Source organism: Colius striatus, chromosome 1 (assembly GCF_028858725.1).
Source record: "Colius striatus isolate bColStr4 chromosome 1, bColStr4.1.hap1, whole genome shotgun sequence".
Classification (NCBI taxonomy): domain Eukaryota; kingdom Metazoa; phylum Chordata; class Aves; order Coliiformes; family Coliidae; genus Colius; species Colius striatus.
This window is the reverse complement of record NC_084759.1, coordinates 29,292,048-29,302,461: the sequence shown is the minus strand read 5'-3', so window position 1 is coordinate 29,302,461 and position 10,414 is coordinate 29,292,048. Positions and strand designations below refer to the sequence as shown.

Sequence of the window (10,414 nt, the reverse complement as noted above, 5' to 3'; positions counted from 1 at the left end):
TCTTGCATGTTTTTTAACTGCATATATTTGTATGTCTTTTTTTTTTCTATTTCTTTCTAGTACAGATGAATTTTGAACTTAAGAAGAATCTAGTTGATTGAGATTTTTTTCCACATACAGTTTTAAGTTCCTCATCTTGGTTTTACTAAGCCTTTGAAACTGGTATTTTTAAATCAGATATCCAGGTAAAATTTGAGGTACAATTGCAGCTAAAGAAAGATGCTGGCTGACAGGAATATAATAGTTAAGATCTGATTTAGCAGATACCAAAGCACAAATTTGAGTTCCATTTCAGCCAATAAATAATTTGGTAGGACATTAGGGCTTGCCTCATTAACAGGAGCCCCAAGGAGAGGCAGAGACATAAATGCTATTTGTTCAGGCTTATGATTGTCTTTCCCCAGGAGACAGGCTTTTCTTAGGTCAGAGGGAATAGATGAAGATCAGCAACACCAACTGGCATTCCTAGGATTTCTTGTTCCCTGCATGGGCCTTCAAGTAATTCAAGTATAGTGGACTGTCGTTCATGGTCTTGAGCTGCAGTTCAGGCCACAGACTTGAAGTAACTTGTCAATTATAGGATCAAAAAAGCAGAAAGAATCTTTAAGTTTTGTGTCAGACTCTTATCTATTTAAATCTATTGTCTATAATTAAGATGAAGAGTCATGCAAAATTACAATACATGAGGTTGCTTCTGCTCTTTATTTAAAAGATTCTTTTAAAGGACATGGATTTTAAAAATGCTGAGGAAAAGGCAGTATTTTATTGCTGTCTAAGACTGAGTATGGTAACATACCTAGATGGCTTTTAGAACAACTGACAAAATCCCTGCCAGGAAGAAATTTATTTCAGTAAGATATATGGTTCCTAGGGGAAGTACAGCCAGTGAAAGAAGATTCCAAACATCGTTGAAGATGAAAAAGTAAAATGAGATGCTGACATTGCTCCAAAAGAAACAGCAAAACACTTGACGGATCTGAATTTTAACAAAAGATAGTAATCTGAATGTCCTCATTTAATTTGTTTCAGATTGAGTAACTGAAATCACTGAAGACAATAAACCTGGAAGGGATGAAGTTTTTGTTCACTAATATATGTGATTATTTAGTTATAATTAGCATCTAAAAGTGAGCAAAACAAATAGAGTCACAATCCTGTACTTCAGGATGCAGAGCAAATGACAGGATGCAATGGGAGAGTGCCCTAGCAGGCAAAGGAGAGCCCAGAAGAGCTGGTTGACCTCCAAGGACAACCTCCTCAAAGCACAAGAAGAGTCCATTCACTTTGCAGAAAATGGAACATGGACCAGCTTGGATGAAGAAAGACGTCCTTACTATGCCAAATGCAAAAAGTAAGCCTACAGGGAGTGGAAGCAGGGATGGAGGGAATGTAGAAACATCTCTAAAGTATGCAAGGGTGGAGTTAGGAAAGCCAAAGCTCATCTGAAACTGATAAGGAACGTGGAAAAGAATGAGGTGCTCAGTGGTGCTTCTTTTTTTTGCCTCTATTTTCACTGATAAAGTTCACCTCTTGGGTGATTGTTGTCCAGAACAGAGGACAAGGTGTGGGAGCACTTAACTCATGTGGATGTGCACAGGCCTATAAGAGTCCAGAAGATCTTTGGGAAAAGGTAGGTGTGACACCCACTTTCAAAAAGGGTATGAAGCAAGAACAAGAAAGCTAAAGGCAGGCCAGCCTTACCACCCTTCTTGAAAAAGTAAAGGGACAAATCTTCCTGGAAGCCGTTTCCAGGTACACAAAGCAACAAGAAAGTGATTGGGAATAAGCAACATGAATTTACTAAGAGCACAACATATCTGACCAGTCTAATTGCCTTCAGATGAGAAGTCTGCGTCAGTGAACAAAGCATGAGCAGTGGAAGTTGTATACCTTGGCTTGAACAAGGGCTTTGTAACAACTTTGCCTCGTCTCCTTGTGCCCTTTTAGCGAGACTGGTGAAATATGGGCTCGATTAGTGGACAATAAGGTGGGTGGAAAATTGGCTGGATCACTGAACTCAGAGTGTATTGATCAGCAGTGCAGAGTCCAGCTGGCAGAGTGGCAGCCCTCAGGGATCGATATGAGGGACAAGACTGTTTAGTGTCTTTATTAATGACCTGGATGCTAAGATGGAGTGCCATCTGAGATATATAGCTAAGGAAAAAAACAGATTATTTCATTCCCTGCCATTACAGAGATAAAGACAGAAGGAAAATAAATCTTTGTGAAAAGAACAGGCTTTAGTTCAGAAACATATTTTGGAGTTTAGAAAAAAAATCCATGTTGCACAAAGAAGGAAGGAAAGAAGGAAGATGATAGGAAGGAAGACTAAGGAAGGTGTTTTGGGATAATCTGTCTTTCTTTGGATCATTCAGAGTCTCATAACTTCTGTAATTTGTCTCAGAAAATGCCTTTATACACTGCTTTTGCTTCCTGCTTTCGCTAGTTTCTCAGATTAAGTAGACCTGGCTCATTTCAAACATACAAACCTTGACCGGATTGCTAGGATTAAATTTTTTGTGTGTGTGTTAATAAGAACTGTGGATTCCCAGATGTCCTGGGAATCAACAAATGGGATCAACAAAGAGATCCCATCAGTAGCTGACTTTTCCTCAAAATAATTGTATGGACGAATAAATCCAAAAGAAGTCTGACAGTAAGCCCAGTGCTCTGTTTAACGTTTCCCTTTCCACTTTTCTTCATCTTTAGGTGTAAGTCTGTAAGGTGAAACCTCACTTAAAATAGCACAGTGTGCTTCTCTTTCATCAGCCACCGCTTCTTGGGTACATCAGAAGTTCAATCTTTTCACCTTCCTTCAGGTGCTCTCATTGCTTGAGAGACCCATTCTGTAAATAGTCTGTGTTCTCCCTCAAGGAACTTAAATGTGACTGTTAGTAGTCCTCTTACAGCAGGAAATTTATCCCTCATATCACATCTTCAGGCTTAGACTTAGCCCCATGAGCCCCAAGTAGTTAGTTTTTAGCAGCAATGTTATGTGGCTACCTTACAACTGCTGTTGGTTTCAAATAAGCTACTTTATACTCAGGGGATTTGAGGGCTGGAATTTTATGCAGTAGGTAATTCCAAAGGGTGATTCATTCCACTTAAGTACTCATTTTAGGCTACCTGTCTTTCTCCATTGCCTTTAGGAGATGGGTCTGCTGGCTTAGATAGATCTGGACACTAAACTATCAGCTCTCCAGTGGTTCCCAGCCTAAATGACTCAATAAAAACCATGAATTTTTCAACTCATATCCATTTTGCTTTTTGTGCAAAGAGACAGGGATCATCCAAACATCTTTGTCTTTTACAGAGCAAACATTTTGTAAATTTGCTTGGAAACTCAGCTACCATAATTTTGACTACTATTTTCTTTGCTTCCATCTCCTGTGGCAGTTGTGCAGTTGCGTGAACATGATGTTTATTGCAGGATTCCCGAAAGCAGTGAAGAAGTGTTTAAGGATTTTCAGACTAGCAATCTTTTCTGTTGCTGCAGAATATTTAACAGAATAACAATGAACTCACAAAATACTAATTTTTGTATTGTCAGTGAATTCTGACTAAAGAGTTTATTGAATAAACTCCTTGAGATGTATTTTTTTTTTGTTGATTGCAAATGCATTTGCAGAAGTGTTTGTGAAAGAGCAGGAAGTGAGAAATGAGGAATTGCTTACTTTAACTCATATACAGATCACTTTTTTATTTGTTCCATCAGAACAGCAGGTGTAATTGTGCAGACTAAAGATCCATTCAGCCCAACACCCCATTTTGAAGATGAACTGTAGCATAAACTGGTAAAATGAAGAACAGAAGCATTTGGCAAGAAACTCCAGGGAGCACCCACTAACATCTAGCTGTCTGGGATCCCTTCAGTTCTCTGACTAGAAATGTCTAGCATCTCTAAGATAGAGAGCTGTCTTTGACTTCATAAATTTACCCAATCTTATAAGACTCCTAATTGATTTAGAAATTTATGTGTATGGAAGCCATCTGATAATTTTGATTGTCTTTGTTGCCCTTCTCTGTACCCTTTATGGTTATCCTCATATACTTTTTAAACTTGTACTGATCATTTTTCCATAGAATCATAGAATGGTAGGGGTTGGGAGGGACCTTTAGAGATCATCTAGTGCAACCCCCCTGCAGAAGCAGGTTCACCTAGATCAGGTCGCATAGGAACATGTCCAGGCAGGTCTTGAAGACCTCCAAGGAAGGAGACTCCACAACCCCTCTGGGCAGCCTGTGCCAGGGCTCCCTCACCTGAACAGTGAAATAGTTTTTTCTTATGTTTAAGTGGAACTGTTTGTGTTCCGGCTTCATACCATTAACCCTTGTCCTGTTGCTAGCTACTATAGAAAAAAGGGATGTCCCAACCTCCTGACACCCACCCTTTAGATGTTTATAAATGTTAATAAGATCTCCCCTCAATCACCTCTTCTCCAGGCTAAACAGCCCCAGTTCCCGCAGCCTTTCCTCATATGAAAGATGTTCCATTCCATTTTCACAATATCATAACACAAAGATCCCATTCCCGTAGGGTGACAGTCAGTTCAAAGCATATTATTTTGTACATAAAACTAGAGTTTGCTTTTTTTCCCCCCAAAATGCCTCCCCTTACTTTTTCTATTTTGAAATTCACCTGCCGTTTCCAGAGCTGTCAAGAGTATCATGTGGCCTTTGTAATCAGTTCTCCATTATGCATGCTGTCACTTTTGATATATTTCCTTCCTAGAGGCTGCTGTGGGACTCACTGTTGTCCTACTTCTATAGTGAAGACTGATTATTCTTTCCTGTTTCCTATCTTCCAGGGCTTCTTTCACAATGCAAAAACTTTAGGTCTCATTGTAGTTAGTGTCTCTTGAGCCTTTGGTGAGGGATAGTGTTGATCAGAGCTTACATCTATAGGTTGGTATATGTAATTTACATAATTTCTAGATAGTTTTCTCTTTTGTTTTGTTGTCTTTTTACTAACAGTTTAATTTGAGGCAAATCTTCTGACATATGACCATAAGGAAGTCTGCTGACAGAGCAACATTCCCAGTCATCCCTGGTGTGAACACAGATTGATGCATCTTCTTAAAGAAAGTTTCTCTGCTTGTATACTAAGATCTCCTAAGGAAAGATCACAGGTCTGATTTTTGCAAACTCTGTTCACACCCAGGGGACAATGTAGTCACATTTAAAAGGTATTACCTCACATGTTTTAGCTAAAACCCAAACAAGTCCAGAACTTGAAAAATTATGGTGCCTGGCCATGATGAACTCTAGATTTTCTCCACAACCCTCTAAAATTCTTGATTAGCATTATTTTTAGTTTTCTATTTTAATTTTCTAATATGATAGGAACTTGGTAGTTAAAACATCAACATGACATTAATAACCTATTTTGCATGGCTTCTACTGGTTACACACTGACAACCCCAGCAATTTAAACACAGTTTCTCCCAACTGATGTCCTGCAAATGCTACGAGTAACTTTAAATATGTAAACTGACACACAGGATTTGAGTAAAACTATTGAGTTTGTCAGCTTTTTTTTTTTTTTTCTATCCTAAAATGAAGATTTGAATCTGACTGAGAAATTTTGAGCTTTTTTTGTAGTCAAATAACTTTGGACATAACTATGATGTGCAGAACCATTGTTAGAACTGCTTTCAGGGTCAGATAATATGGCATGTCTGTCATTAAACTGCATCAAACACAATAAAATTCGATCAAGGTGACTTTTGAATTGCTGGGGGTGTTTGCCAGGTCTCATGTATCAAAGTTGCAGGTACATCAAAGATCTTCGCTATATTATATAAAATTTCCAAAGTGTCTTTTGCCATATTTCAAGGAGTGTCCTTAGAAGATTATACTATAAATTTAAAGACCAAATATCTTGTTTTCCAGTACTCTTTTTGCTTTTATGGCTTGAAGTGCCAGATGGATAAGCTAAATGTATTCTACTTCAATGGTCAGTACAAAGTACATCAAAACCAGATAAATCTGGGAAAGAGTTTTCCAAAGATCATAAGAAATTGTGATACCCTGGAGCCTATGTAGGGTAGTGTAGGGCTACAGAAGTAAAATTGAGTGGATTTTCAATTCAGGGATCTTATCTGGCACATTTCACCCTATGGTGCCTCACAAGCTTGTAGCTAAAACAATCTATTTGTCTTCGTTTGATAACTCCTGAAAAATATGTCATTGTATGCTTTTACCAACACATTACAAAGCTTGATGAAACCTAATGATTAGAGCAAGGTTTTGAGGAGACTTTGTATCAACAGCCGCACTACTTTAACATGCATCGCAATTGTAAAGAGGGCCGTGTATGCTGTAAGATCAGCTGGAGGAACACATTTATTTTGGTTTTAAGGTGAGGAGAACAAAAATCACAGAATCACAGAATGGTAGGGGTTGGAAGGGACCTCTGGAAATCATCTCATCCAACCCCCTTGCTCAAGCAGGTCTTGCTAGATCAAGTCACTCAGGAAGGCATCCAGGTGGGTTTTGAAAACCTCCAGAGAAGGGGACTCCACACCCTCAAAAATGTGAGAAAATACATTTTGGGTTCTTGTTTTAATAGTCTTTGTGAAAAGGAATGCTGCCAATAGATGGCACCATGGTTCTGTGACTTGGATGTTATTTTATGTCTCTGCGACTATACAACGATCTTTATTTATTTGCCGTATTACTTTTAATCTTATAGTGTGTCTTCTTAGTGAAATTAATTTAATTGACTTATTACTGTTGCAAGGATGCTGTTCTTGAGATTGAATTGTTGTAAGCTATATGTACTTATTCAAAGAGTATACCTTTTCAGTAGAAGAAAGACTTTCCTTAGAAAAAGAGAATGCTTGCAATGGCTCATTTCGGACCAATTTACTGAGACAGTTAAATTCTGCAACATGCTTTTTCTTATTGTCCGGCGAGATATTTAAAATGACTTTAGCCTTCAGCAGACACTGTACTGTCAATATGTACGGGAAAAATTAAACCAATTCAAAATAACTACTTAAGACAAACCTCCAGTTTATAAAACAACTGATTGCATTTAAATAGTTCAATCTGCTTTACTAGCAGAAGGATCTGACAAAACAATAAAACATTGGAACACCATTTTACATTAACATAGCAAAATGCAGCAAATGTTTTTCTCTATGCATTTACATAAGCAAACATATAGGTATTCAAAATAGAATGCATCTCACCATCTGGCAATAATTACCTAAGTACAGTGCATGGTTGGTTGGATGGGATAGATACATAGGATTTTAAACCCTGAAGTGTATGAAGGATGCACACCAGATTAGGAGATATGTGGTGAGCTTCATGTCTTTGGACATTTTTCAGATGCAGTCTTAACAGTAATAAAATGGCTATCTACTTGAAAAATTGTTGATGAAAACATTTTTTTTCAGACAAAGAGGGTTTTTTGGATGCAGATATGGCAGCCTGACTCAGCACACTTATCCTGTAAGGTAAGGGAAGGCCCTAACCTCTGAGCTAGTCTGTATGAATGTCTTCTGTTTTTCTCTCCCTGGAAAATTACAAAAGTTTTCATTCCTGTCTGATACATACTCATGACACTCACTTTTTTTTTGCAAGATGGAAGGGATTGCTCTGAAGCTGGTTGTACTAATCTGTAGTGTTCATCCCAAGCATGGGCCCAGTGCTATAAATTCTGGTTTAAAACAGCTGAACTTTGTAATTTGTCTGCAGTATAATGACTCTATTAATTGCTGTCTCCTGATGAATGGCCTCCTGGAGATCTGGTACGGTGGGTAGAACAAATTCAGATGCTGACTCTGTCATCCTTACTAAGGCAAACCACACAAAAAATCTATAAAAGTTTTGATGCAAGGTGGCAGAATCAGGCCTTGATAAGCTGTCAAAGATGTTCATAAAGAGTTGGAGATATTGGTCTTTATCTGCTGTGCATTCTTGGCTTTGAGAGATTTCTTAGGCAAAAGCTGCTGACCACTCAATAAAACCACCTATCTGATTGCTTGCAGAATTAAAATGTCATGCATCAGATATCCCTGCTTCTAAGCAAAAGATGTGTTATGTTGCCTCCAGCTGTCAATTAAAGAAATGCTGTCAAGTCTCTGTCAACCTCCAAAACAGAGGTTTTATTTTAATAAGCTGAAAAATATTATTTTTCAGAGTCATCTTCTAATGAAACATCAAACAAGTAACTGAAACCCACTGTTTGTAGTGAAACATTCACCACTACTATTTGCAACCTGAGCAATTTGACATTGGGAAAGAGGAACAGAAGGTGAAATGAAAGAGAAACAGGGGGACTGATTTGCTCAGCCAAGTGGGCGAAATGCAGGTGGTAAGCGGAGAGCAAAAGCAGAGGATGTTAAATGCTCAGTAACAGTTTATCGAGCACAAGCTGGTGAAGGAGACTGCACAGACGAGCAATTAGCCCCTCAGGAGTTTTGGGAGGAATTGAGCTTGGAAGAAGCGCAGGGTGCCATATACATTATACAGTATGCAGGCAAGGCTTTGCTCTCTGGCACAAATTAGCTGTCCATCCCATCTGCTTCTTTCTCTTGCAAGGCCAGAGACACTTGCATCAAAATGGGCACAAATGGCAAAAAACAGTGTCAACTCTCTCTACTGGAGGAAGCATCTGTGTTTCCTTTCTCCTCGTAGGCAGGGTTAGAGACCTGCGATCCTGTGTCAGTATGCAGCATATGAAGGCAATCTGGTTTGGTGGCACATCCTGAGCCTTGGACCTCTGCTCATGAAAGACCTTTGTTTTTAATACAGCCCATGTTTTCCCTGGAGTGTCTGTTCCCAAGGGTTAATCCTCAAAACCATCACTGTAGTTGTGGAGTGGGAACATCTAGGCACCAGGAGGTACCCAAATACCCTGTTTTGTGGGATGCCCTGAGCCACCTGTGCTCACTCAATACTCTACACCTTGCCTGGCTGGCCTGTGTGATCCAAGACGGCCATTGTCCCTTGCTCAAAAGCCCTAATTTAGAGTCTATCTCAAACTCGTCAGGAAACTGGAAACTCAGTGCTTCCACCTGCTACTATGGTGGTCTTCATGCTCAGCTGCATTTAGCAGATTCCCTCTGAAGGACCTTCTGTGCATGTGTGGCACCTCTCACACAGCACTATGTGAGGCGCAGAGTATGCAGACGGAGGCAGGAGCAGCGAGTTCATTTTTCCTTCTGCTGAAGCTGTTCAGTCTGATTGTGGTGATCAAGTATACCCAGAGCCAGAGAAACTATATAACGCCTTGGTGAGCACAGCACTTATACCATTTGATTTACCAAGTAATCTCAAATTCCCAGGTTTTGGGAGTAAAGCCACTAATGGCCATGATGACACGCGTGACATCACTGCAATGGGGCTACAGCACGACAATGACTCAGGCATGGAGGCTGAGGGCTGTGCAGTGAGTCAGTGCCACCAGGTGCATTCAGAGCTCCTCTGCAACCTGTGCACCATTGCTCTGACCTATCCTGCGTTGGAGGAAACGGCTCACAGAACTGACAAATTTAGTCATCCTACTGGCAAGAGAATGATAAAAGCGTTTTCTTGGAAATCAACCAAATACCCAGCCAAGTTTTAAGTCATCTTCTACCACAGATGAGTAATGTAAGCTACAAGTCTTCCTCTTCCAAAGACCCCCAGCTGGTAGGCTACAGTCACATTCAGTTCCTCTGTGTCTCTCTCTCTCTTTGCCTTAGTGGAAATTTAATTGGTCTGTGAAAACTGAACAACTTCAGGAGAAGGGTTGATGAAGGCATTGGAGTTTGTCTTCTGGGTAGAAAGTTTTAGACAGAATCTAAAACTGGAGTACATCCTGCTTCTGACAATTATGGCTGCAAAATTCATGGAACCAATCAAATGCCCGAATGTAGGTTTTGCAAGTGGATGCAACGTTTATATTTCTTCTCTCCAGCACAGTCCCACTGGCTTCAGTGAAATTGTCTGTGGTGCCTGAAAGGAAACAGTTTCATGACTAGGCGTTTCTGTCAAGCAATGTATTTGATGCTCTTTATGTAATATATTCTGCCCTTGGAGCTATGCAGGTGAAATAGTGCTGCTTATACGTCCTGTTATTTTTCAAATGGGCCCCATTTGCCCATAAATATTTCATTAAGGCTGAGTCCTAATAGTGCAAGCTACCTACCGTTCCTGAGCAATCTAGAAAAATGGCAAAACCAGGGAAAACAATTTGAACAAGTAACAGTTTTCTAATAATTCTGGCTCTACCAGCCCTTAAACAAAACCAGAAAGGCACCTTCACAATGGCCTTTTTAAACAAGGAGAAATGGTGAGAGGGAATCTGCTGCAACCTTTTACTGAAGGTTTTACTCATGCAAAATTTCCACTTGCATTACTTGAATCAGAATCTGTTGAAATCAGGCAGAGGCATGGAGGTGGAATCATTCCTGAAATT

At 39.6% G+C, this 10,414-nt stretch overlaps 1 protein-coding gene across 1 annotated transcript in view; it reads right to left on the bottom strand.

Moving 5' to 3' along the window:
• Positions 1-6,338: 6,338 nt before the first annotated feature.
• The window catches only part of HTR2A (5-hydroxytryptamine receptor 2A), a 31,956-nt gene continuing 27,880 nt past the window's right edge, over positions 6,339-10,414 (bottom strand). Inside the window, exon 4 of the transcript XR_009818597.1 lies at positions 6,339-9,951. The gene's annotated coding sequence lies outside the window, so the exon portion shown is untranslated. The remainder of the gene's footprint in view (positions 9,952-10,414) is intronic.